Source organism: Watersipora subatra, chromosome 7 (assembly GCF_963576615.1).
Source record: "Watersipora subatra chromosome 7, tzWatSuba1.1, whole genome shotgun sequence".
In the NCBI taxonomy this organism is placed as follows: domain Eukaryota; kingdom Metazoa; phylum Bryozoa; class Gymnolaemata; order Cheilostomatida; family Watersiporidae; genus Watersipora; species Watersipora subatra.
The window spans coordinates 25,873,212-25,901,047 of NC_088714.1; positions in this window are offsets into that span (position 1 = coordinate 25,873,212).

A 27,836-nucleotide genomic window follows, 5' to 3' on the forward strand; every position below is an offset into this window, starting at 1 on the left:
CTGGCAGTCAAGGGAGGCGTTAGGCATCATCTCATGTAATAAATATGTGCACAACTATTACACGGAGCAGCAAGGTTATTGAGTAATGCAGTGGTAGCTGCTTGAAAATGAGTTGGAGTATCTGAGTTCGATTCGTGCGTGATGTAATCTTTTTTCGTAATGCTCTTAGCGTGTCTTCGAATGGACGGACGGACCGACGAATGGACAGAACTTTTATTATATATATATATATATATATATATATATATATATATATATACATATATATATATGTATATATGTATCTAAATTTTAGTCTGAATGTCATCTGTCTGTCCAGACATAGCGATAAAGTTACAGCAACAAAAAATCATCTTTGTAGTCAATTTGAACATGCAACATTCCAATCGCAAGTCTGCAAACAAGCGTGCCTAACCACAAAGCTAGGTCACATATACCCAGCGTCATACAGGCAATAAAAACAGCTTATAAGGAGTTGCAGGCAATGTAATGTAAATTTTATGTACTAAGTAAGGTAAATTGATGTTTATAAGCTGTTTTTGTTACCTGCGCAACACATTGCATTTAGCAAGTTTACAGTGAAAGTGCATACTTAGCTTGTAACCTGCAATCACAAGTAAAAGTAAAAAATGATAATACAGTTTTTAAATTCCGAACCAATGGAATGCAGGAGAACAATGTCGAACCAATAGATTTTAGATAAAGTAGATAAAATATATAATAAAAGTAAAGACAGCTTAGCATAATGGTTATTTTGTTGCTGGTTTCAAAGATTCAGATATATATATATATAAATATATATATATATATTTTTTTTTTCCTCACCCCGGATACCCCGTATGGGTGGTAAATTCTGCTCTAACTCGGGTCTCCTACCAGAGACCTGGGAGTTTGAGCACTCGCCTCAAGATCTTAGCTGTTCCCAATAGCGCACTTTTCTGCAACTCACCTGAGTTGATTGTTGTTGGTATTTGGGCAAGCCACATTTTATGCACCGGTGTTATTGCGCCCAGTGCCCCAATGACTACTGGGATTATAGTTGTTCTTACATTCCACAATTTTTCAATTTCTTCTCCAAGAGGGAGATATTTCTCTACCTTTTCTTTTTTTTTGCTGGCTATATTGTAGTCATTGGGTACTTCTATATCTATTATGGTAGCCCTCTTGTTCTCCTTGTCTACCACCACTATATCTGGTTGGTTTGCTAGGACATGCTTGTCAGTTTGGATGTAGAAGTCCCAAAGGATCTTAGCGCGGTCACTTTCACTGACCTTACCAGGAGCTTCCCACCAGTGTTGTGGTTTATTAAGGCCATACTCATCACATAGACTTCTATACACAATACCTGCGACATGATTATGCCGCTCGGTGTATGCGTTCCCTGCTAGCTGCCTGCATCCACTGATGATGTGTTGGATGGTCTCAGGTGCATCTTTGCACAGTCTGCATCTAGGATCGTCTCTAGTGTGATAGATTTTCGTTTGGAGTTGCCTTATTGGGAGCACTTGCTCCTGGGCTGCCATGATTAGCGACTCTGTAATGGCCGTTAGGTTTCCTTTGTTCAGCCACATATATGTCTGATGAAGATCGCCAACCTTAGATATTTGTTGGTGGTAAGCACCATGAAGAGGTTTCGTGTGCCAGTCAATTTCCTCATCATCAGGGCGTAGGTCCATTGTAAGAGCAGCCAATTGAAATTCAGCTCGCAACTTATCTGAGATGGCCATGGAGGCTACATATGCTTTGATGCTTTGCTCCTTTTCTTTCACTGTCTGCTGTACACTTTTGAGTCCTCTACCACCATCTTTCCTATCAAGATACAATCTAGTAGTATCAGATTTTGGGTGAAGTGCTCCATGCATGGTCAGCAGTTTGCGAGTTGCTATATCTGTTTCTTTGATGGCTTCCTCAGTCCACTTTATCATGCCTGCTGGATATCTTATTACTGGCAGTGCGTAGGTATTTATTGCCATGATTTGGTTCTTGGCATTGAGCTGGCTCCGTAAGACCTGCCGAAGGCATTTCTTGTACTCGGTAATGGCTTTGTGACGTACCTCGGCTTCGTGGTTGATGTTGCTTTGCATAATCCCCAAGTACTTGTACCCTTCTTCTATATCTTTGATAGTATCATTTAGCATTCTTAGCCCATCTGTGAGCATAGAATGGCCTTTCTTAAGAATTAGCCTTCCACATTTCTCAATACCGAAGGTCATTCCGATGTCCTTGCTGTATACCTGAGTGAGGTGTATTAGCGAATCAATGTCCCTTTCTTTGTTAGCGTACAGCTTGATGTCATCCATGTAGAAGAGGTGGTTTATCTTGGTGTCACTCTTAAACTGGTACCCATATTGAGTCTCCTCCAGCATATTGCTTCGAGGGTTTAGGCATATGCAGAAGAGCAGCGGTGATAAGGAGTCACCTTGATAGATGCCTCGCTTAATTTGTACACTCGCCAGCTTTTTGCCATTAGCCTCCAGTTTCGTCTTCCATTTGGTCATCGACATCTTGATGAATGCCACAAGAGCAGGGTGAACACTGTACATACTGAGGCACTCAAGTATGCAACTATGGGGAATTGAGTCATATGCCTTTTTGTAGTCATTCCAAGCCATGGCAAGATTGCTTTGCCTTCTCCTGCTGTCTTGACAGACCGTCCGATCCACCAGTAACTGTTGTTTAGCTCCTCGGGTGTGGCGCCCAATTCCTTTCTGAGCACTGGTCATATAGTGACTCATGTGCTCTTCCAGTTTGTCTGCAACTATTCCTGAGAGCAGTTTCCAAGTGGTGGGCAAGTACGTTATAGGTCGATAGTTTTTGGGAATCGACCCCTGCTTTGGATCTTTTATCAGAAGTACAGTTCGTCCTTTGATCAGCCATTCTGGATGGTCACCTTGTTCTATTAGGCATTCCATCTGCTTAGCCATTTTAGTGTGAAGTGATGTCAATTTCTTTAACCAGAAGGCTTGAATCATGTCATGGCCAGGTGCTGCCCAGTTCTTCAAACGCTGCACTCTGCACTTGATGTCTTCTTTGCTCATGGTGAGTCCTTGCTGAGCCACAGTGTGTTGATGGTTCTCTTTAAGCCTCTTCAGCCAATTTGCAGTGGTGTTATGAGTAGTCTCTTTCTCCCAGATGTCCTTCCAGAACTTTGAAGTGCTAGATCAGGGAGGCTCAGACATTGGCCTCTGCAGTTCACCTTTGAACTGGGAATACACTCTAGACGGATTATTGATGAACATTTTGTTCATTCTCTTGTTATCCCGCTCTTTGGTGTACTGCTTCAGTCATGCCGAGAGTGCTACTAGCTGCTGTTTGGCAGATTCTAGAGCTTCTATTGTGGCTTCCCTTTTTGGACGCTCCAAACTGTGGTTAGATCTCTCACTGAGCCTACTAACTTTCTTGCGCAAGTCCTTGATCTTATTTTGTAGCCTCAGCTGCCAGGATGGAATGGCTTGAAGCCTTGTTGGCATTGGCTTAATAGTCTTAATATCCATCTCCTCCAAGATGACGGTTGCTGTACTGTAGATTAAGGCATTAGTCTCACTGATTGATCCAGTTGAGATCGACTCCAGTGCCATGTTAATGTCTTCTAACAGCTTTTTAGGTATGGCCTTGCTAACTCTTTGTAGTGGTACCCTGCTTCCATAATCATTAGCAGCTGACACCTTGTTGATGATATTTTCCGCAAGCTCTCTCACCCTTGGGTCAAGGTCCAAGTGCATGTCTTCTTCAACCCGTGAGTCAACACATGAACGTGTATGCGTGACAGTGTGTGTTGATATGCACTCCTCGTTGGTTGAGGTTACTTGGGTGAACTGTTCCCTAATTTCATCTACCTCAAGTTCCGATATGAGGTGCCGCTTGATTATGTTACTCCTCTGAGCTACGAGTTGCTTAGCGGTTAGTGGCAATTCAGGGCGCATGTTTATCCACAGTTGCCGCATCCTTCCCATATAGCCCCACTTTTGAGGTTCACTCATAAAGTAGCACTGCATGAGGTCCGTGTTATCAGTCCGTGTTATCAGAGCCCATTTTTCACTGCCTTGTCCTGGTTCAGCTACAGGCAGCGCGGACCTTGTTTGATCGGGCGACGTCCGAGCCGGCATGGCTTTGGTTATTGCACTCATCATAGAGGTTGTAGACATTATACAAGCAAGGGTCTTGTCCAAGGACCACCAGAAAAGTGCAGTTGTTGAGGTTTGAACCGAGGACCTAATGATCACTGTCCCGATCCCTTACCAACTGCGCTATCTGTCCTGTATATATATATATATATGTATATATATATATATTTACAAATATATTACAAATATATATATATACATATATATATATATTTGTAATATATATATATATATGTTTTTCATTGCCAATATATATGTATATATATTGGCAATGAAAATCAGAGGTGGGCCCTTTCTTTTGCACACCACTGTATATGTATATATATATATATATATATATATATAGGGTTTAGGCATATGCAGAAGAGAGCGGTGATAAGGAGTCACCTTGATAGATGCCTCGCTTAATTTGTACACTCGCCAGCTTTTTGCCATTAGCCTCCAGTTCCGGCTTCCATTTGGTCATTGACATCTTAATGAATGCCACAAGAGCAGGGTGAACATTATACATATATTTACGTATATATATATATATATATATATATATATATATATATATATATATGTATGTAAATATATGTATGATGTTCACACTGCTCTTGTGGCATTCATTAAGGTGTCAATGACCAAATGGAAGCCGGAACTGGAGGCTAATGGCAAAAAGCTGGCGAGTGTACAAATTAAGCGAGGCATCCTCCAGTTCCGGCTTCCATTTGGTCATTGACATCTTAATGAATGCCACAAGAGCAGGGTGAACATTATACATATATTTACGTATATATATATATATATATATATATATATATATATATATATATATATATATATATATATATATATATATATATATATATATATATATATATATATATATATATATATATATATATATATATATGTATGTAAATATATGTATGATGTTCACACTGCTCTTGTGGCATTCATTAAGGTGTCAATGACCAAATGGAAGCCGGAACTGGAGGCTAATGGCAAAAAGCTGGCGAGTGTACAAATTAAGCGAGGTATCTATCAAGGTGACTCTTTATCACCGCTCTCTTCTGCATATGCCTAAACCCTCTAAGCAATATGCTGGAGGAGAATCAATATGGGTACCAGTTTAGGAGTGGCACCAAGATAAACCACCTGTTCTACATGGATGACATCAAGCTGTACGCTAACAAAGAAAGGGACATTGATTCCCTAATAAACCTCACTCAAGTATACAGCAAAGACATCGGAATGAGCTTTTGTATTGAGAAATGTGGAAGGCTAATTCTTAAGAAAAGCCATTCTATGCTCACAGATGGCTAAAGAATGCCAAATGGTACCATCAAAGATATAGAAGAAGGGTACAAGTACTTGGGGATTAAGCAAAGCAACATCAACCACGAAGTCGAGGTACGTCACAAAGCCATTACCGAATACAAGAAACGTCTTTGGCAGGTCTTACGGAGCCAGCTCAATGCCAAGAACCAAGTCATGGCAATAAATACCTACGCACTGCCAGTAATAAGATATCCAGCAGGCATAATAAAGTGGACTGAAAAAGCCATCGAAGAAACAGATATAGCAACTCGTAAACTGCTGACCATGCATGGAGCACTTCACCCAAAATCTGATACTACTAGATTGTATCTTGATAGGAAAGATGGCGGTAGGGGACTCAAAAGTGTACAGCAGACAGTGAAAGAAAAGGAGCAAAGCATCAAAGCATATGTAGCCTCCATGGCCATCTCAGATAAGTTGCGAGCTGAATTTCAATTGGCTGCTCTTACAACGGACCTACGTCCTGATGATGTTGAAATTGACTGGCATACGAAGCCTCTTCACGGTGCTTACCACCAACAAATATCTAAGGTTGGCAATCTTCACCAGACATAGATGTGGCTGAACAAAGGAAACCTAACGGCCAATACAGAGTCGCTAATCATGCCAGCCCAGGAGCAAGTGCTCCCAACAAGGCAACTCCAAACGAAAATCTACCACACTAGAGACGATCCTAGATGCAGACTGTGCAAAGATGCACCTGAGACCATCCAACACATCATCAGTGGATACAAGCAGTCAGCAGGGAACGCATACACTGAATGACATAATCATGTCGCAGGTGTTGTGTATAGAAGCCTATGTGATGAGTATGGCCTTAATAAACCACAACACTGGTGGGAAGCTCCTGGTAAGGTCAGTGAAAATGACCGCGCTAAGATCCTCTGGGACTTCTACATCCAAACTGACAAGCATGTTCTAGCAAACCAACCAGATATAGTGGTGGTAGACAAGGAGAACAAGAGGGCTACTATAATAGATATAGAAGTACCCAATGACTACAATATAGCCAACAAAGAAAAAGAAAAGGTACAGAAATATCTCCCTCTTGGAGAAGAAGTTGAAAAATGTTGGAATTTAAGAACAACTGTAATCCCAGTAGTCATTGGGGCACTGGGCGCAATAACACTGGCGCATCAAATGTGGCTTGCCCAAATACCAACAACAATCAACTCAGGTGAGTTGCAGAAAAGTGCGCTATTGGGAACAGCTAAGATCTTGAGGCGAGTGCTCAAACTCCCAGGTCTCTGGTAGGAGACCCGATTTAGAGCAGAATTTACCACCCATACGGGGTATCCGGGGTGAGAAAACAATTTTTATTATATATACATATATATATACATGTATGTATATATATATTTCACTGTATATATATATGTATATATATATACAGTGAAACTCGGATAACTCAAACTTCAAGGGACCGAGCAAAAGTGTTTGAGTTATTAGAGCGTTCAAGTTATCAGGACAGTCATAAGTGCACGTATTTATCAGTAGATACATATACACATACAAACTATATACAATAAGTATGTATAAATCAAAAGCAAAGATTGCTTGTTGCAAGTTAAAGGGTCTCTCGTGTGAAGTTTTAAATATTTTTAATCAAAAAGTATAGATATTTTTCTATTACTTGAGATTTGTTTGTTGTTTTAGGTGATGTGACTGCCAGGACGTTCTCAGATTAAAATTGGCAAGACTTGATCGCGGCTAAAATGCTCAGAAAAAATACATACGTATTTTTCTACCGAGTGTTTTAACCAAGATCAACTTTCCAGCAACTCAGTTATTACAAAACTGCTTTACTATTAAAAACCCATTATTAAGTTTGCTGATTTTACTTTGAATTTATTCGAATTTTACCTCGCTTTTCTTGCTTTCAGAGGGTTATCGCCAAGTAGATATTTGGTAAAATTTGATTTTTGCAAACCTTCAGAAAAGTCGTTAATGAAAATATTTTGCCGATGTTGGTAATAACGAGGCCTAAGAACTACTATAAGTTGATGTTTATCTCTATGGCTTGGAATAAAGTGATATTCTAAAGCGATAGTAACAACCGTCTTGGTAGCCTTTGGCAAAAAACTGTTCGAGTTAACGGAGTTTCGGTCGAGTTATCTAAAGCCATTTATCATTGCTTGGGAACGGACCAAACAAATACGTTGAGTTAACCGTGTTTTCGAGTTATCTTAGGGCGAGTTATCCGAGTTTCACTGTATATATGAATTGTTTCCTCACCCCGGCTAACCCATATAGGTGGTATTTTTTTTCTGCTATAACTTGGGTCTCCTACCAAAGAGCTGGGAGTTTGAGCACTCGCCTCAAGATCTTAGCTGTTCCCAATAGCGCATTTTTCTGCAACTCTCTTGATTTGATTGCTGCTGGTATCTAAGCAAGCCACATTTTATGCGTAGGTGTTATTGCACCCATTGCCCCCATGACTACTGGAAATACGGTTGTTTTTACATCCTTGCACTTCTTAATCTCTTCTCCAAGAGGGAGATATTTTTCAACTTTTTCTTTGCTGGCTATATTGTAGTCATTGAGTACTGCTATATCTATTATAGTAGCCCTCTTATTCTCCTTGTCTACCACCACTATATCTGGTTGGTTTGCTAAGACATGCTTGTCAGTTCGGATGTAAAAGTCTCAAAGGATTTTAGCGCGGTCATTCTCTTTTACCTTACTAAGAGCTTCCGATTTGTGTTATGGCTTATTAAGGCCATCCTCGTCAAATAGACTTATGTACACAACACCTGCAACATGATCGGGCCTCTTATTGTATGCATCTTCAGCTAGCTGCTTGCATCCACTGATGATGTGTTAGATGGTCTTAGGTGCATCTTTGCACAGTTTGCATCTAGGATCATTTCTAAGGTGATAGATCTTTGTTTGGAGTTGCTTCGTTAAAAGCACTTGCTCTTGCGCAGTCATGAGTAGCAACTCTGCATTGGCCATCAGGTTCCCTTTGTTAAGCAACATACATGACTGAGAGGTATCGCCAACCTTAGATATTTGTTGGTGGTAATCACCATAAAGAGGTTCCATATGCCAGTCAAGTTCCTCAAAATCACCGCGAAGCTCCATTTTCAAAGCATCTTATCAACTTAGCAACTTGACTGTGGTGGCCATGGAGGCTGCATAGGCTTCAATACTTTATTCTTTCTCTTTCACTATCTGCTGCACGCTTTTGAGTCCCTTATTCCCATATTTCTTATAGAGATACAAACTAGTAATATCAGATTTTGAGTGGAGTGCTCAATGCATCATAAGAAATTTGCGAGTTGCTATATCTGTGTCCTTGATGGCTTCCTCAGTCCACTTTTTTATGCCTGCTTGGTATCTTGATACTAACAGTGCATAGGTATTTATTGCCGTGACTTGATTCTGGGCATTGAGCAGGCTTCGTAGAACTTGACGAATGAGCTCGGCAGGTCATAGTACGTTATGTATATATATACATTTATATAAATATATATATACATGTATATATATACATACATGTATATATGCAAATATATATATATATATTTATATATATGTATATATATATATATATATACGCATATATATATTTATATATTGATACATCTATGTGTATATATAGATATATATGTATGTACTAGCGCAGGGAACTTCAACCTTTTTTAATCAAAGAGCCATTTGAACCCGTTTTTGCAGGAAAGAAAGCAGGGGGAGCCACAACCCCCTTTTGATATTTTACATTAATAAAAATATAAGTACTACATGGAATGTTTTTGTTTAGCTTTTACTGCTTTTATACCATGCTTACACCATAAAACAAAAAGGTGTGGCATGTATAATGATTTAACTGCTGAGAAAACAAAATTACACTTTTGCAAAGAACAATAAAATAGCTAATAATCACTTGAATGTAACGTGAAAATATTACGCTGTTTTTAAGGTTACTTTCAAGAAAAATTGCAACTTCATGTCTGATTCAGTCGTTTTAACAAAGCACTACAGAGAGGGACATATCTCTGATTTTCTGCACAGTTTTTGTCTTATTTTTAAAGTCCGTGAACAGATGCTCAGAAATCTTATCGAGTTATTATTTTGTATATTTTCTGTTAGTAAACGGCTTTCCATGCCTGACTCTTTTTTGAGCAACCACAAAACTAGCATATATAACTGAATTTGCAGACTTCAGCTACTTCTTGAAATGATTTTTGCTCAAATTAGCCTTACACACCAGTTCCGAAATGACCTTTTTTCTCTCATCTTCCTCTGGATATTTTTGAGCATAGGCCGTGTGTTTATTCTGAAAGTGTCTTGCGACATTTGACTTTTGGTTGTTTGCAAATTTATCATTACATATTAAGCAAACTGTTGAACCAGTCTCATCAGCAGTGAAAGCAAACGAATCAGCCCACATAGGATTGAATGTTCTATTTTCATCTGTCACTTTTCTTAGTATTTGCTATAGTTTGCCTACCGGGGGGAAAAAAATCAAGTGATGTGCCGGCTGGTGTAACTTTGGCAATTTTATTGGTGCATAAATAATGACGCCTAACAAGTGAGTATGTTTGATTTATCACCATATATTCAATTATTTTTAAATTTATTACAAAATCTAGTGATGAAACTTCTATATTTTTATGAATTACTTGGCAAATGGTAGGAAGAGAAAAAAAGAAAAAATCCAAAGTTAGAGGGAGCCACAGCAAGCGGATGAAATAGCCGCATGCGGGTTGATGACCCCTGAACTAGTAGAAAGCCTTGCGTTGCATGGGTAATAAAACATATTATAAAACAGTGGGTGGTATTGTAGTTGCCTGCCACTTGCCATTAGCCTGGTACATTGCCAATGGCTAATTTAAGTAAGCTAGTATTGATAAACTAATTAATAAAAGCCATAAGAGCAAGCATAAAATAACATTGCGCCGTATCATAGGGCCGTATGTATATTTTCACCCACGTATATTGCCCAATGAATTCAATAATCTCGCAAAGCTCAATGTTTCAGCATGTTTTTGGGGAACGGGAGGTTCCGAGATCCAACCTTCAGCGGTACAGAATCTTCAATCTAATATCTTAACAGCCATAGTTGGACAAACCAAATGACAGACACAAACTTTAAGATATATATAAATTAGAAAACACAAGCAAGAATTTGCTAGGTAACTTATGGATAGTCAGAGTGAGCACAACTAAATGTATCTCTATGCAGATTACTGCTGCCGACTGGTCCTTTCAATATTTCAAAGGCTCGCTAACCATGATAAAATTTTGTTTTGATCATGTAAACTGAATAGCACACTAATGTTACGGTAGAAATCATTATTTAGCCTTCATAAGTTATTTTAGGAAAATTGCCATAACACAAAACAGTTTTATTACCTTCGATGACCAATTAAATGAATCCTTTCTTTGCACAGGAACAACATAGGTTTTTCAGCTCTGTAGAACATTAAAAATTTCGCATCAACAAAAGCTTAGATTTGAACTTAGATTTTCATATAAACCTAAACTCATTGGAAAACAATATTTCATCAGAAAACAACATTTCATCAGATAGCTTGCTTGCAATGTCATGGTTGAACAATTGGAAAACTTGTTGTAAACAGTCAAGTGTGCAGCTGCAGCCAGATGTCATTTCAAAGCAACGCCCACCGGTTGCTAGTGTAGGTGCAACTAACTTTTCTGTAATTTATTTTACAGGCATGTATGTAGACTTGCATCAGCAAAGTCTTTTCTGCTGAAACAAACATTGCATTTTGCTAGTTATTACTAGAATAATATGTATGTACAATACTGCACAAATGGGCTTTCATTCTGCTTATCCCAAGTAAGTTAGTGCAGGTGGAGAGAAAGAATAATGTCAAAGTAAGGTTTGAGTTGCCTTTTATTTAGTAATGTCTTCAAAAGTTTATATGCACACTTTATATAAGCTTATATCATGCACTTACTTATTGGACTGCAAACTAATGAGGTAGAATGAAATATAAAAATAATAATATACTATAACATAGAATGGCACTATATTACAGAATAAATGGGTCAAAAAAATAAAGGTCACATTCTTAGTTTTGTATCTAGTTTTGGCAAAGCAAGGTTGTACACTGCAACTTTATATACTAAACCTACATATGCTAAATCACACACCAAACTTTCATTCCTTTCTAAGAGTTAAAACATAATCCAAAAATTTCATTTTTGGGTTGTTTGTAACTTGCAATTACCATGAAAATAAGTATTCTAGAGAATTTTAAAAATTATATAATAATTGGGGTTAATAATAATACTTACTGATATTAATTAGTAATAGTAGTGTGGTTAAAACAAACTAATTTTTTCAAAAAAAAGGTTTCTTAAATAAGACATTTTTGTTGGTGTTAATTGTTTTCTGTTGATGACTATTATTTTATTGCTTGTTTTTCTCATGCAACTTGTCAGGGACTTGCATTGTACATCAGAATCTAGTATTAGCATCCAGCTCTCGGTATTATTGACTTTAATGCTTTAATTTCACAAACTCTTATATTGCACAAATTCTTTAATTTCACGTATTCTTACATCCGCGCACTCAAAATAGCAACATAGGATTTTTTAATATAGACTAGCTTTGAGCCTAGCCTAATCTGGCCTAGCCTTGTTCAGGTTCAATCAGGTAACCTTCGGAATGTGTACAGCTTTTCAACGCAAGTTACTACACTGGTTTCATGACAACAATTCAATAACGCATTCATTCAGGCCAGTTGTCATTAATGCATGCACAGGTGCAATGTTGAGCCTCTAATCATATGCATGTTTCCAAAGCTAGTTTTCTGTAGCCAGACATAACTTTAGTTGTACTATCTGGTTAATCATGTATGTTCATAGAGTAAACTAAAAATATCTTAATGAGTTCATAATATTTAAAAATAGCCTCAGGCTGATGACTGGCTGGCTGTCATGAGCAAAAGGATAAATTCAATTCCTGAAAGTTTTCAAAGGTTTTTTTATCTAAACCATATAGCATTTTTCCTAACGAGGTCTGTTAGAAGTCTTTTAAATCGAAAAACTATTAGTTATACTAAAGCTGTTCATTTACCATAAAACCTTTATTTGAACGCCTTGACACTCTATTTTCAACCCTTCCCTTATAATGACATATTATTAAAAGTTGCATTCAAATAAAGGGTGGTGTTGTATTATTCAAACACCTCGTCCGAAATTTTGCAGATTGAATTTAACCCTTTTATATTTTGAACTGTCTTTTAGGCAGAGCAAGAGACATAAACCCTTTTGGGTACAAAAAATGCCCAATAATATCCAAATAATGTCCAACCATTATAGATATCTGAATAAATATGCACAAGAATGCTGATACATGTCTTTACCAGTTGACATCTAGTGCTTGCAATCAACCTACAATGATTTTATAGGCTGCATTAAAATTTGTTAGATCTTCCAAGTTTATAATTTAACCTTAATTTGAAAACAAATATTTTCATCTTGTAATTAGATTGAAATAATTTGCATAAAAGCTCATTGCACTCATTGACATGTTTAATAGAGGTTACAGTCAAAAAATATTTTTTCTGCACAATAGACGAGCAGCTATGCGGGTGATTCATTGTAAGCTGAGTTTATATGTTAACCGAAAGGATGCTATCAAATAATGCGCTATAAGCCTGCAAGCCTATAAATTATATAATAATCATCCATCAAATGCTAATAATATATATTTAAAAACAAGTGTCATTGACAAACCATATATATAATACGTTTAATAACAAACATTAACATATTTGAAACAAAAATATTTGCATCGAATGATCAGCCATTTGCCTTCTGATTGTTACCTTTGTTTGAAAGTATCTATTCTTTTGGCTGTCCAATAACTTTCATAGTGTCTTCTGATCTTAACTCTCCTTCTGCACAGCTGAGCTAGTTGATACTAAAGTTCAAACAATTTTTTAGCTGAGCAAAAACTTTAGGTGATGCAATTTACACTTCTCAGGCAATTAAAGATAAACCGTGTATAATCAGAGTACTTTCAAAATTTTACCCAATAAGTAGCACAGACTCCAATGTAAGTGAGCCAAATTTTTTCACATAGATCGAAGTATCAAGACCGCATTAAACGATGAACTACTATTAGCCTAATGCAGATAATAATTTTTTATATTGTGTTGCATTCACAGCTGTGTCAAAAAAACTGTAAAGATTTAGTGTTAGAAAGCGGACTTCGAAACGAACAGAAACAGCGAACTGATGATTTTACATTAGTGTAATTGGGTCATTATTAGTACGGTATTGTGAACACCTTTCTACTGGTCACCTATTATTGTGGGCTCGTAAAGAACAAGAATGTTAAATAGTGGCAATCAAATAAAAGTGGCGTTTAAATAGAAATGGCTTTCAATTAAAAGATTCGCTCTATTTTTAACTTTTTTTTCATAGTGACATTCAAATAGAGGCGACATATATAAAGGTGGTATTACAATGGAAATACAAGTGTTACGGTCAGCTCGCTTTCTGACTCTCACACGCATCTCAGCAGTAGTTCTATCTGAAGTTATATGGTAAAGTTTTCTCAGCAAATGGTTTAGGTTTTGTGCGCTATTATTATTTCTGTAAAATATGTAATGCCTTATAAAGCAAACTTTTGATTAACACAGCCGGTAACCAAAAGCTGTTAAAAACTTTTAAAATTAAATATAAAGTTTGTGCATGAAAATCAAAATTATAGGATGGAGATTAAGTTAAATTTACTTTGATTGATTATCTTTTGTTATACAAGGTCTATTAAGTAATCTGTTAATAGTATGGTAATTCTTGAATATTTCCAATAATGAATGACTGTTTCAGATTTGCTACAAGCAATATTATTATCTCTCTTTAAACTAACAAGCTAAGCGAAGAGGCTATTTATTTATGACTCTAGCTAATATAAACCATCTATCTTCTAACAATGTTCATTAGCTTGTTTGTGAGGACCACTTGAGAGTGTACAAGTTTTCAAGTTGTCAACATAATGAGCATCAAGATTAACAAATGCTATATGATTCACAACAGCTAGTTATCTATCACAACAGCTAATATACCTCACTTACTTAAACTGGGCAAGTCGCACTAGTGTTTGGAAGAAATCTTCCAACTATTGGCACAATTAAATGAATAAAGAGAATTTCAACTGACGAGAACACCTATTCATTGTTGCTATCCATACATCCTAACCAGATACTAAAACAATGACATATAAATCAAAGTTTACATTTGCTGCTGTAGATTTGCCATAAGTCAACAAGGTATCCTACAGGATGAATTTATTCACGGAGTTATATTTCGCGAAAATTGTCTTTTCATGCATATTCGCGGATGAATTTATTCGCGGCGGAAAACTGCCACTCTCTAGGAAAAATTAACTCTATTGTGGCTAGTAATAGATATTCCTACGCATGCGCACACCGCGTGTTCCGGTTTATATTTAGCTTACAACTTCGAGGTGATCATGCTATTCTACGGTAAACAATTTTTGCTGCGTCCAGAGGTTTTCACGAATATTCATCGCTTTGGAGGCCTTTGATAAGCCAACAACTTGTGGTAAGTAATGAGTTTTTTACATTTACTAAATTAGTAAAATTTTACTTTGGTTCTTCGGTAAAACGCAATATTATTTTTTTCCATCCCTACTGCTTCATTATTTGTTTTAGTGTGAGAGAGAGATTTTTCATCATGCACCAAAGAACAATGATTGCAAGGGTGGTAGATGTCATTCTTAGAAGATCACCAATCATTCAGGGAGGTCTGGAATTTTAGGTTGAAGTGACCGCAGCAACTTACGAGAAGAATATATATGTTTTTAAAAAAGGAACGAAAACGCCTTTACGAGCACAAATCTTTGGCCAACCGGCAGAACTTTGCAATAGTAAGCCACGAGGAGAGTTCTGATGATAACTTCCTTACCAGCCATGTAGTAGCGAGAGAATCGCCTTCAACACATACCCAAGACAGTGACAGCGACAGAGCTGCTATTACCAAAATAACTAGTCAGAAAGCACCATTACACGCTAGTATTCACATATCAAGAGTACCAGTTTAATTTTATTCTTAGACAACCGCCATATGGACTAAACTGTTAATATTTACTCCATTCATCGTTTGTAAAATTTTATTTGTATTTGAAATATTTTATTTGTACACTCAAGTTCGTAATAAATTATAATACATCTATACATGAAATAAAATATATAATTTAATCATGTTTGCTACAGCGATATCAAGGAGTTGTTGTCGATGAAGGGGTTTAGGTTGACTGGTTGCCTCTGCCAATATTCCTGCCTTGACGAATATTATTACTACTTGTCTCTAGTTTTCATAGTCAATCTGCAGTAAACACGAAAAAGTAAAAATATTAACGAGTGTTGAGGAAGTACAAAAACAATAGCTGAAGTATTTGATGAAAGCGATCAGTTTTTAAACAAAAGAATTAACTAATGCAGTTGATTATGAAAAAAAACGTATCTGCACTGCAAATCAAATACATACCATAATGTCCAGATCAGAATCATGATCGTCCTTGACTTTGGTATTAGAGATTGATGGAGTTGATTCTAATGTAAAAAGACTAGGAGAGCTTTTTTGCTATGCTGAAGCCATGCCGAATAACTTGTAAAAACTTTGAATAACTTTGCAAAGTTTGACGCAATGGCAATAAAGCTCGAAGCCTGGCGATGATTTAAAGAAGTTTTGGAACTCGGCTACGTTTAGTACTTCTGCCTCGCGGCTATTTTCGCGATAACGCCATTCTGCATATCTTGTGACAACCTCGAATAATTTTGTAAATAAATGTGATGCATTGCCAATGGTGTTAGCTCAAAGCTCAGGCAATGATTTTAAAAATGTTTTGGAACTCAATTACATTTAGTATTTACATTAAAAACTAGGCTAGTGACTAGTTTTAAATTTGATGCAGTAGTTATTCTCTCTTGTGATTAAAAATAGAACTAATTATTCACTGAATTTAATAATTCGCGGGATTGACTGTTCGCGAAATCACGAATTTTTATGACCAACGAATATTTTCATCCTGTAGGGTAATAATATTGTTGCATCTTTGCTTACAGTAACTTTCATTGGTGAACTAAGAACTTCTATGTTATAAACTAATTATTTAAGCAAATATTTGTTGAAAGCTACTCTTTTAAAGCATCTATTTTAGAGTAGTAGCTTTATAACATATTTAATGATGATTGCAGGGAAAAATCTTGCTTTGAATATGCGGGCCAGACAAAGCAGCACTTTCGAAATTTTCCCAGCCAATAAAGCTGTAGATGGAAGTTTTGACCGCATAGATTTTTCTCACACAAGTCATACTGGTATTAGATGGTGGGCAGTTGATCTTGGAGAGACTTACAGCATCAGTCAAATCAAGCTATTTAATAGATGGGATTGCTGCCGTAAGTATAGCTCATAGCTATATATAGCTATAACTATTACACTTTACTAACAGTTATATAGATATATTTCATGGAGGTCACATAATACGTGGCTAGTTGTAACTTGTAGTTTTTAAAATAAGAAGAGGTGAGAAGGCATCATTAGTTATGCTGAAAAGTTTAACTTGCTTGTAAACATCAAGAAAACAAAATGATTGATGATTGCTGAAGGCCTGGCTACGCACACAGACAAAATGCATCAACTGCACGTAGTGTAGATATAGTTGCTGTGACTAGACTAGCCACACTACTAGGTGATGTGTAATGTTTACAAATTTTATAGCTGAGGATAATTGGTCCCATTATTTTATAATCTATGGCGTCCTGGCTAGACTTTGCAGTACTGTCACTGAAGTAGCATTAGGATATCTATTATCTACAAAGTAAGAATATTCAAAGAATTGAGATAAAAAAAGTATTTTTAACTGTTCGCATTGCTATGTTTTGCTAATTAAAATACGGGCAATATTGGTAAAAATAGTCAAGTACAAAAGAAATGAAGTCAGATATTACATTGGTTATAGAAAAAATTATTTTAGTTACCAAAAAAATTATCTGAATCCTTTTATGAGCTTTTCCAATTTACATGTATAATAAGGCCTTTATAAATCAAAATATTTTTCTCCATGTATAAATATTTGTTTGCGTAAAAATGTGTTGCATCTATATTGCAAAAGCCAATGTTGGATGCAACTTGCTTACAATTGAAATAGATAAAGTTTATTTGAGGTTGTTATCACCAGCTATGGCAACCAATCACACTTAGTTCAGTTTTGTTGTTAACAACATAGGTCAAACTTTTATTTGATCAACATTGTATGTATGTATTTATTTTCATTATTTTAATATACAGCATGTAAAAGGTAAGAAATTAGTAGAAAAAAAAATGAGGGGCCATATGTGCAATAGCAGAGCTAATCATGGTGCCGAACCAAAGTCAGCAGACAAAGCAGCTAAACGTCAATAGACCTAAGCTATTCCAGGAATCCAAGCAGATGTTGTTTCAAAGACACTTTAAATTTTTGAGCATTGGCCATCACGCGTAGACTGCCAGGCAATAGGTTCTAAGCCCGTGCCATCTGATAAGAAACCTGTCTATGTCTACACGTAGTAGAAGAAAACGGGAGTGGAAGAAATAGTAATGAATGTCCAGTAGGGTAAGCTGGATGTGATGAAGCACGGTTGTAGAATTTATTATGTGTCAGAATACAAATGCGTAAAGTGTAAAGTTGATGAATAGGTAAGAGGTTACTAAGTTTACACAGTGAAGCAGAAGAATATGTGGGAGGTTTATGATAAATGATTCTAAGTAATCTTTTCTGTATGGTAAGTATTTTATTTAGGTATGTAACAGGTGCATTCCCCCATGTCTCAATACAGTATATTATTTTACTGTTTATCAAGCTGTTGTATAGTAGTATAAGGGTAGTAGTAGGAAGATAGCTAGAAGCTAGGTAAATTAAACCTAAGCTTTTGTCAAGTTGTTGTCGTAAATGAGCTATATGAGCGGACCTAGTTAATGTTTTATCTATAGTTATACCGAGGAATTTTATGTTGTTTGTCTCAGAAAAAGATAAATGGTTCATTTTTAAATTTTCTGTTAGCGGAAACTTTTTTTGGTTTTTTATTACAGTGTAATTTGTTTTATCAATATTTAATGTAAGTTTATTTTGATTGCACCAGCTTTTTATTTTGTTTAGTCCAGAGTTTATTGTATCAATCTCACCATTTATTTTATTTGAAGAATAGATCAAATTTGTGTCATCAGCAAAGATGATTGTTTTAAAGTTTCTAGAAAAATCCATTAAATCATTTATATATAACAGGAACAAAGTGGGTCCTAACATAGAGCCCTGAGCAACACCACATGAAATATTGAGAAGCATGGAAGTATGCTTGTTTACAAAAACACATTGAATTCGATTTGACAAATAACTTTCTAAGAGCTTCCCGGCTTTATTTGAGAAGTTTAAGCTTTTAAGTTTGACAAGAAGAATATGATGATCAATTGTATCAAAAGCTTTTGAAAAATCTATAAATATGCCCAAAATAACCTTGCTCTCATTTAAGGCCGCAAATGTGTTATTAGCAAACACAATGAGAGCTTCTCTAGTTCCTTTTTTTTAAATCCATATTGATTTTTGCAAATATTGTTTTCTGAATCAATGTGGTTGTGAATCTGAAAATTTATTATTTTTTCAAATATTTTTGAAAAAAAACTGGTAAAACAGATATGGGACGGTAGTTATTACAAAAAAATAAACTTCCTCTATTTTTGTATATCAGTAAAACTTTTTCACCTTTCATAGCATCTGGAAAAGTTCCTGAACTAGTACATCTATTTATTATATCAAAAAGTGGTGATACAATATAATTTGAACATATTTTTACTAATTTGGCAGGCACTGATCAATTCCTTCTGCTCTTTTATCATTCAATTTTTTTATTTCATGTAAGATATTTTGTTCATCAACTGGTTGAATATGAAAAGCTTTATAGGAAGCACTTTGATTTATTACCATATGAGTTTCTGTAGTTATGGAATTTGTTATTTGAGGTCCTATTTGAGTAAATTGCTTGTTAAAACATGAGGCAATTTGAATCAGATCACAGAGTTCAGTATTAGTTTCAGGATCAAGCGGCTTTTTTATTTGTGTGGATTTTGGCGTTTTAATCCGCAAGCATTACTTATGGTATTCCAAAGCTTTCTAGAGTCAGATTCTTTTGAAATAATCTTATTAAAACAGCTTGTCTTTGCTTGTTTAATCATAGTGAAAATTTCAATTTGTAGCCTAATGTATTTATCACGTAATCGGGGGCTAAAAGGAAAAGCTTTTAATTCTTTGTATAATTTGTCTTTAGATCTAATTTTAGATTTAAGTTTTCTTGGTAACCAAGGACATGAATGTTTATTTTGATTCACCAATATTTCTTTTGTGGGTTCCAAAATATCAAGCGTTTCAACAATTTTATGAAAAAAATGTTCGAAGGCTTGGTTCACATTGATGTGATATAGTACATAACAAGCGTGTTAGCTATGGTAAAAGCCATTATTTAGTTTTATGTGTAGCCAAGCCTTAAGAAAACAATAATTAAGTTACAAATTAGCAATGATTACGCATAAACGTCATCTTTGACATATGTGACATAAAACTTGTGACATTCAAATTGTCTGAGTGTTAAATTCATTGATATTTTGTATTACATGCTATATTCAACAATATCATGTTTATGATTCTGGAAAAGAATAGCAGAGCAAACATACAATTTTAATTTAGAGAAGCTATCACTTTGTCATATTCCCAAATGTGAATGAGTGGTAAAGTGTTATTTTATGGTTGTGAAGGTGCTTTAATATGATTACAGAAGAGAGACTTGCTAATATTACAACACTGACATCAACACTTGATAACCCAGCTGATCCTTCTCTCTCATCTCCTGACTGGATAGCTAGAGCCTACCGTGGACCAGCTTATGCTGCTGTAGGCATCATAGACTTTGAACCTGCAATACAAGCTCAACACATTGCTGTGTACAGTTCACTTGACCCAAATACTGTTTTAAATACCCAAGGATTACCTGCTGGAGCACTGGCCCTGCTTGAAGTTGAAGTTTATGGTGAATTTATATTAATAGCTACGATCAGTGTTTTATATTAATTTGTTGTAGAAAATAATACATCATTGTACACTATAATTGTGTTACAATCTCAAAACTAATCATAGACCACATTGTTTCAAGGTTCAAACAACTTGGCCTTTAATAAAACAACCAGTCAGAGCAGCACTGCTGGCAGCAACTCAGCTGAAAAAGCAAACAATGGAATTTATACGGACTTCTCTCTGACTAGCTCTTTTGGTGTGAAATGGTGGAGAGTAGATTTGGGAGAGAAATTCAGCATTGGTACTATTGAGCTACATGGTACAAGTGAGTAGAAATCTTTTTATTTTGTTTCATCTAGAACAAGTATATAATGTGAAAGCAATGCCAAAAATACACTATAAAAATGATTGATCAATAACTGCAAAGAGACTCGCAGTCTTAAGATTTTTGCAAATATTACTGTTTTACAATATTTTGCAAAACTCTCTAATTTCTTCTACATTTTTCAACAGATAAATAAAAATATATTTAAGAAAGCAATGAGCAGTCAAGTATGTATTAAAATTATTCTTTTCACAAAAGTCAAACAAGTTATCTAATAAAACTAGTTTCTAAAAGCCAAATTTTTAGCCGATACAACAAATTTAAAAAAAGCTGCACCGTGATGTGACACAAATGCGTTCATGTTTGTTTTTATGGCTGAGTAGATAACTCTTCAAATTCCTAAGCTATCATACCATCAAGCTTCTTTTACTTATAGGAAACTAAAATACAAGCTAAAGTTTTTTTGCAATCATTGATGTTTTAAACATCATGCGCATCTATAAACAAACAAATAATTTGGGCTAATTATTGTTTAAATAAATATTTAACAATTTGTTTATTTATTTAAACAATTTTAGTCAATTGGTTCCTAAATAATTAATTATGTGTCAGTAGCACTTTTGTAAGCAGTAGAATGGTTTTGCATAAAATTATCCATCACAACGTAATCAATGGTCTTACACTAAAACTGCATAGCCATTCTGTATGAAAAAATGATATTTGAATTTTTTTAAGTTTTAAACTGGGTGCTAGGTAACATGAAACACTTAACAGAAAAAAATTCAAAAAAGGTTGTAAAATGATAACTTTGCTGCATAATAACGTTAATAAATTATTACTTGCTTCCGCTTTAAGTTAAAAAAGAAGCATTATTTGTTTGGCTTGATCAGGGTAGATATTTGTACTTGATAATCAATTTGGGTAGAAGATATTAAAAAAAGAAGAGCACTTTGTGGTGATGCATCAGTAAATGCCATGAACCAATCTATATCTAAAAATCTCTATATAAAGTTGTTTTAATGAACTTGCTTCCTGTTAATTGACTAATTGCCATGTTGGTCACGTATCGATACAGGAAACAAGAAGATAACTTCAAGTTTGTAAATACACATAAAGCAAGTGAATGCTTATTGCAGGTTTTACTTTGAAATAGATGATTTTTCAGTATTTTACCATCTATACTTCTTTTGGGGCACTTTCAGATTTTCCTTTCATATCTCTCTATAGCATGCCAAAAGAATTCAGCTGCACTACCAATGATTAAGCTTGTCTCGACGTAATACAAAACTAAAATCTTTAATTTAATAGTACTAACAGGCAATCAAAACTTGGGGTCATTTCAACAATTATAATCTGAATGAGCATATCTGATAGCTTCTTGTTACAAACTTTCATTGTGCACAATATATCATCAATATTGTTATATTCAGTGAAGCAGTTAGCCTGACTACAATGGTACTGTTTATTGTGGTCTCATCATCAATTTTATCTTTCTCTTTTATTGTTCATTCTAAGCAGATCTTTATGGATCATACTCATTATTATTTTTTATTTGAATGCCCTATTTTGCACTGTCCTGGTTTCAATATGTGGTACCAAAGTTGTTTACACGAGTGATTACATACATGTTCATAATGCTAGACCCATCTCAAATTGATTTGTATAAGGCTGGCATTAGGTGATAGCATAATGGGTTTTTTCAACTCAACACTATTGCTATTTTTCTTAGCTTATAAAATAGCCTACTTGCCTTTGATTGGAAATATTTTAGGCAATTGATGATTTGCTGTTATACAACTTAGTTTTATAGTTGTAAAAATAAGAGGCGTGTATATTGCAGCGTTTACCACAAACTTCATCTTCATATTTCAATATGTCACAGAATATCTCCACAATTGTTACAGATTAAGAAGTTCGAACCACTTTTGCTCTTTTCTGTTTTATGAAACCAGTCTTAGTGGTCATGTTTGATAGTATCCTAAATTCATGTAATCACTTTAAAGCATGTCTATCATAGGTTAGTTTGACTTCTTCTGATTTACTAAAGCTCAAGAAGCTACCATATTCTATTTCTCTAGATAGTAAGTGCCCTTAACTACTTGCTTTTACTGAGTTTATACCTTTGTATGATTTACATCATAAGTGACTACCCGTGTTATGTGTGCCACTCAATATAGTTTCATGCTATAGCTATAAACAGCTATATAGTCTCAAACACTAGCTATAAACAGCTATATTGTTTCAGACTATAGCTATAAACAGATGGAGTCAAATAAAATTAATTTTAGCTCAAAACAACAATGCTAAACAACTATTTGAGAGAGCAAAAATTAGCAACTATTTTTAACAGCTTTACTTAATGTGACTAAGGTTAAATCTGTAATTCATTTGCATTCAAACCTGAAGCAGAGATGTTACTCAGATCAAATACGTTGTGTAAAACATACCTCGTGTCATTACGTTTTGCTAAATAGAAAATTTTGTCTTTGAACCTGCTAAAAATTAAAAAATAATGAATTTCCATTTTTCTGCTAGTAAACTACTTCAAACATGTTTTTATTAACATATCTAAATGAGCTAGAGTCAGAGCTTCATTTTGATATATAATAAGCGTCACTTCATATAATTGGCTAGCAACTACAACCCCATGCTAATAGAAATTGATCAAAATTTTAGGGTTGTCCCATTGTTTTCACACCACTGTATATTTACAAGCCCTGTTTTTACACTTCTGTTATTTTTAAATGACTTCTGTAGATATGGTTTACAGTTTCGCTTATTTTTCTTCCTTAATGCTATACTCTTATAAACCAGCAATAAAATTGTGATAAGAGTTAATTTAGGTTTTCCTTGCAAGTCTGGTTTGAGATTTGTTTAGGCAGAAAAAGTTAGTTAGGCCACCTATAATACTTGTTGGAGTCGGTTATCATCTGCCAGAGAGTTTTTCTGTAATACACTTTGGTTTTGAAATGCTATTTTCTTGAACAGAGTACTAAAACTGTAGCAGTAGCAGCGATCGCTATTACTCTGATAAGTAATTTGCCTTAAGCATTTCATTTAGATAGAGGTTTTCAATACAAAAATCAGGTGTGTTACAACATTTATACCCTAGGACACTTATGTATTCGCGGCATCTAACTTTCGCGTTTTCGCGGTGTCATCCTCTCGCGAAAATTTAATGAGCGAAACTAAACTATCATAACGAACGAGCGAAAACGCAAAGTTAAATAACTTTGTTCATTGATATCCACAATAAAATCGTCATATTAGAAATGCAGGCAAATTTCGTCTGTGGTTGGGATCAATGGGAAATTTCTGGTAAACTCATTATAGCTAATACACCGACTGAGCAGCATGGCAAAGCAAATTAAGATTATATCAGTTTAGTCACCGAATTTGTAACTGATGAAGATGAAAGTCTGGTAGGTGAAGTCATAAAATTGCAGAATAATTATTGTAGTGATGAATTTTATTACCATCCAAAAACAATATCAACCCTCATCAGGTCCAACCACATTATCTCTTCCACTGCCAGCCATGTACAAATTCACTACCGGCCTAGTGCCAACCATTTTACCGAAATTGCCGATATTGCTTCATGATATGTATACAGTTTTTTTCAAGTTTTACTTTAATTGTCTGTATAATCACGAAAATCTAAATTGGCTATTATTTCATCAACAACTAATTACCTGTTTTATGACTCGCGAGGGGTAATTAATGGATTCACAGAAAAATGTTCGTTTTTAGACTAGAAATTCTCAAACAAAAGTTTAAAATTGCTTCGTTGTTTTAGGCTGATTTTATAGAGAAATCTTCGGACAACACAGTCAATTTCATAATACACTTAAAGACCGTGGGTTATGTGGTCAACAAATAATAAAATCAGGTTACTAGACAATTGCTGAGAAAGTCCAAAAATGCGTTTATGGCAGTGGCCCCTAGAAAACGCATAAATGTGTTTATGGCAGCGTAAGGGTTATACAGTTTTGGTTGTGAAGTTGGTTGTTACCTATCTATTTTTTTCTTCTTGGGATTCGAGTGTGAAAGTCACGGCGGGAGGGACCTAGACATCATTGATAGTCTAAGAAACAAATGGCAGCAAGTGATCAAATTGAATTGCCGATCTCACCCACACATTTCAACCTTTGGTTTACAAATACAAACTAGTCCCAAATTGAATTTTTTTCTTATTAGCAAACTGGACTTGAGGAATGTAATCTGCTTTTTCCACTGCATTTATTTTCACATCACTATATTTTCGCACTCATCAGAGCCGCGAAATTAAGTTGCAGCGAAATTTTATTTTGTGTGCTACTCACGAAACTAAATACTAGCGAAATACCGTACAGGATGAAAATATCCGATGGATATTAAATTTTGCGATTTCGCGAGCAGTCAACTCCGCGAATTATTAATTTCCGTGAATAATTAGTTCTATTTTTTATCACAAGGGAAAATAACTACTGCATCAAATTGAAAACTAGTCGCTAGGCTAGTTTTTAATATAACTACTAAACGTAGGTGAGTTTCAAAACATTTTTAAAATCATTGCCTAGGCTTTGAGCTAACACCATTGCCAATGCATCACATTTATTTACAAAATTATTCAAGGTTGTCACAAGATAGGCAGAATGGCGTCATAGCGAAAATAGCCACTAGGCAGAAGTACTAAACGTAGCCGAGTTCCAAAACTTCTTTAAAATCTTTACAAAATTATTCAAGGTTTTTACAAGTAGTTCGGCATGGCTTGATCATCGCAAAAAAGCTCTCCTAGTCTTTATACATTGAAATCAACTCCATCAATCTCGAATACCAAAGTTGAGGACGATCATGATTCTGATCTGGACATTATGGTATGTATTTGATGTTCTGTGCAGATACGTTTTTCCATTATTAACTGCATTAGTTAATTCTTTTGTTTAAAACTGATCGCTTTCATTAAATACTTCAGCTATTGTTTTTGTACTTCTTTGACACTTGTCAAGATTTTTTTCTTTTTTGTGTTTACTGCAGATTGAGAATAAAACAACCTACTCCGATTACGAAAACTAGAGACAAGTAGTGATATTCATCAAGGCAGGAATATTGGCAGAGAAGCAACCAGTCAACCTAGACCCCTTCATTGACAACAACTCCTTGATATCGCTGCAGCAAACATGATTAAATTATATATTTTATTACATGTATAGATATATTATAATTTATTACAAACTTGAGTGTACAAATAAAATTTTACAAACGATGAATGGAGTAAATATAAACAGTTTAGTCTATATTGCGGTTGTCTAGAGCAAAAAAATTAAACTGATACTCTTGATAAGTGAATACTACCGTGTAACGGCGCTCTCTGACTAGTTATTTTGGTAATAGCAGCTCTACATCGCTGTTACTGTCTTGGGTAGATGTTAAAGGCGATTTTCTTGCTACTACATGGCTGGTAAGGAAGTTATAATCAGAACTCTCCTCGTAGCTTACTATTGCAAAGTTCTGCCGGCTGGCCAAAATTTGTGCTCGTAAAGGCGTTTTTGCTCTTTTTTTTAAATCAGCTATATTCTCCTCGTAAGTAGCTGCGGTCACTTCTATCTGAATTTCCAGACTTCCCTGAATGATTCGTGATCTTCTAAAAATAACATACACCACCCTTGCAATCATTGTTCTTCCGTGTATGATGAAAAATCTCTCTCTCACACTAAAACAAATAATGAATTGGTAGGGATGGAAAACATGAATATTGCGTTTTACCGAAGAACCAAAGTAAGATTCAACTAATTTAGTAAATGTGAAAAACTCATTACTTACCCCAAATTGTTGGTTCATCAAAGGCCTCCAAATCTGTGAATATTAGTGAAAACTTCTGAACGCAACAAAGAATTTATAGCTTAGTACGATCCACCCGTAGTTGTAAGCTAAATAGAAAACGCAACGCGCAATGCGCGCAGCCGCGCATGCGTAATGTTAACTCTATTGCTAGACGTAATAGAGTTAACTTTTCCTAGAGAGTGGCAGTTTTCAGCCGCGAATAAATTCATCCGCGAATATGCATGAAAAGACAATTTTTGCGAAATATAACTCCGCGAATAAATTCATCCTGTACGGTGTGTTGGATCCTGCGACCAACACGTAGAGGCGACTAGGTCGGCTTACTCTACCGGTCTGCATTCACTCTTCACAGGGGCTGTGTAAGGGTTGCCCGTGACCAACACGCGGAGGCGACTAGGTCGACTTACACTACCGGTCAACATCAACCACCTTACACCAGGAACTGCTCCCAGAGTGGTGCTATACTAGTTCGACAAGGTCGACCTGAGGTCGACGGGGTCGACAGTGTTTCTGTGGCTTTACTCCCACAGCACAGTCCATAGACTGAGTCTTGGAGTAAAGTAAGTGCTCGGTGTGGTTCTGCTATTGCGCAAGGTAACAGAAGAGTATGGTTCCAAATGCAAGGCATATATTGAACAACGTAAATGAGCCGAGGCTCTGCCTTAAATACAGCTGATTATGTAAATAAGGTAGCACGGGCCAGCCTCCTTTAGTGGCGTGGTTACATAAATGAAAAAGAGAGTACAACTCAAAATGATATAAAGAAAAAGGGAATGGCAACATACGTTTCCATCACACACGCCGCCCCTATAGACGACCATCGGCTATATAAAACAAACCAAAAAAAGAAAAGAAAAATAAAATAGTATGAGAGAACACCAGCTAACTAAAACATACCAAGAGAAAATAGGGATAAACAATGTCTTTCGATCGCATCTTCTATGGGGTCGACATTCGGTTCGCCAGGTCTTCTAGACGGCGGGCCGTCCGTCTGAGATTGGAGGCCTCTTCCCGCAGGACGTCCACCGTGACTCGGGGTCGGATATCCCCCAGTCGGCTCTGGACGCTTCCAACCGTGGTTAGTTTCCTGGGAGCTGGGATCGGCCGTTCTACCCTGAGCGGACTACACCGCTTTTTCTTCGGGGGAAAGGGAAAGGGCGCCTGGGGCCCTCTTCTCACAGGCGGCTTCGCT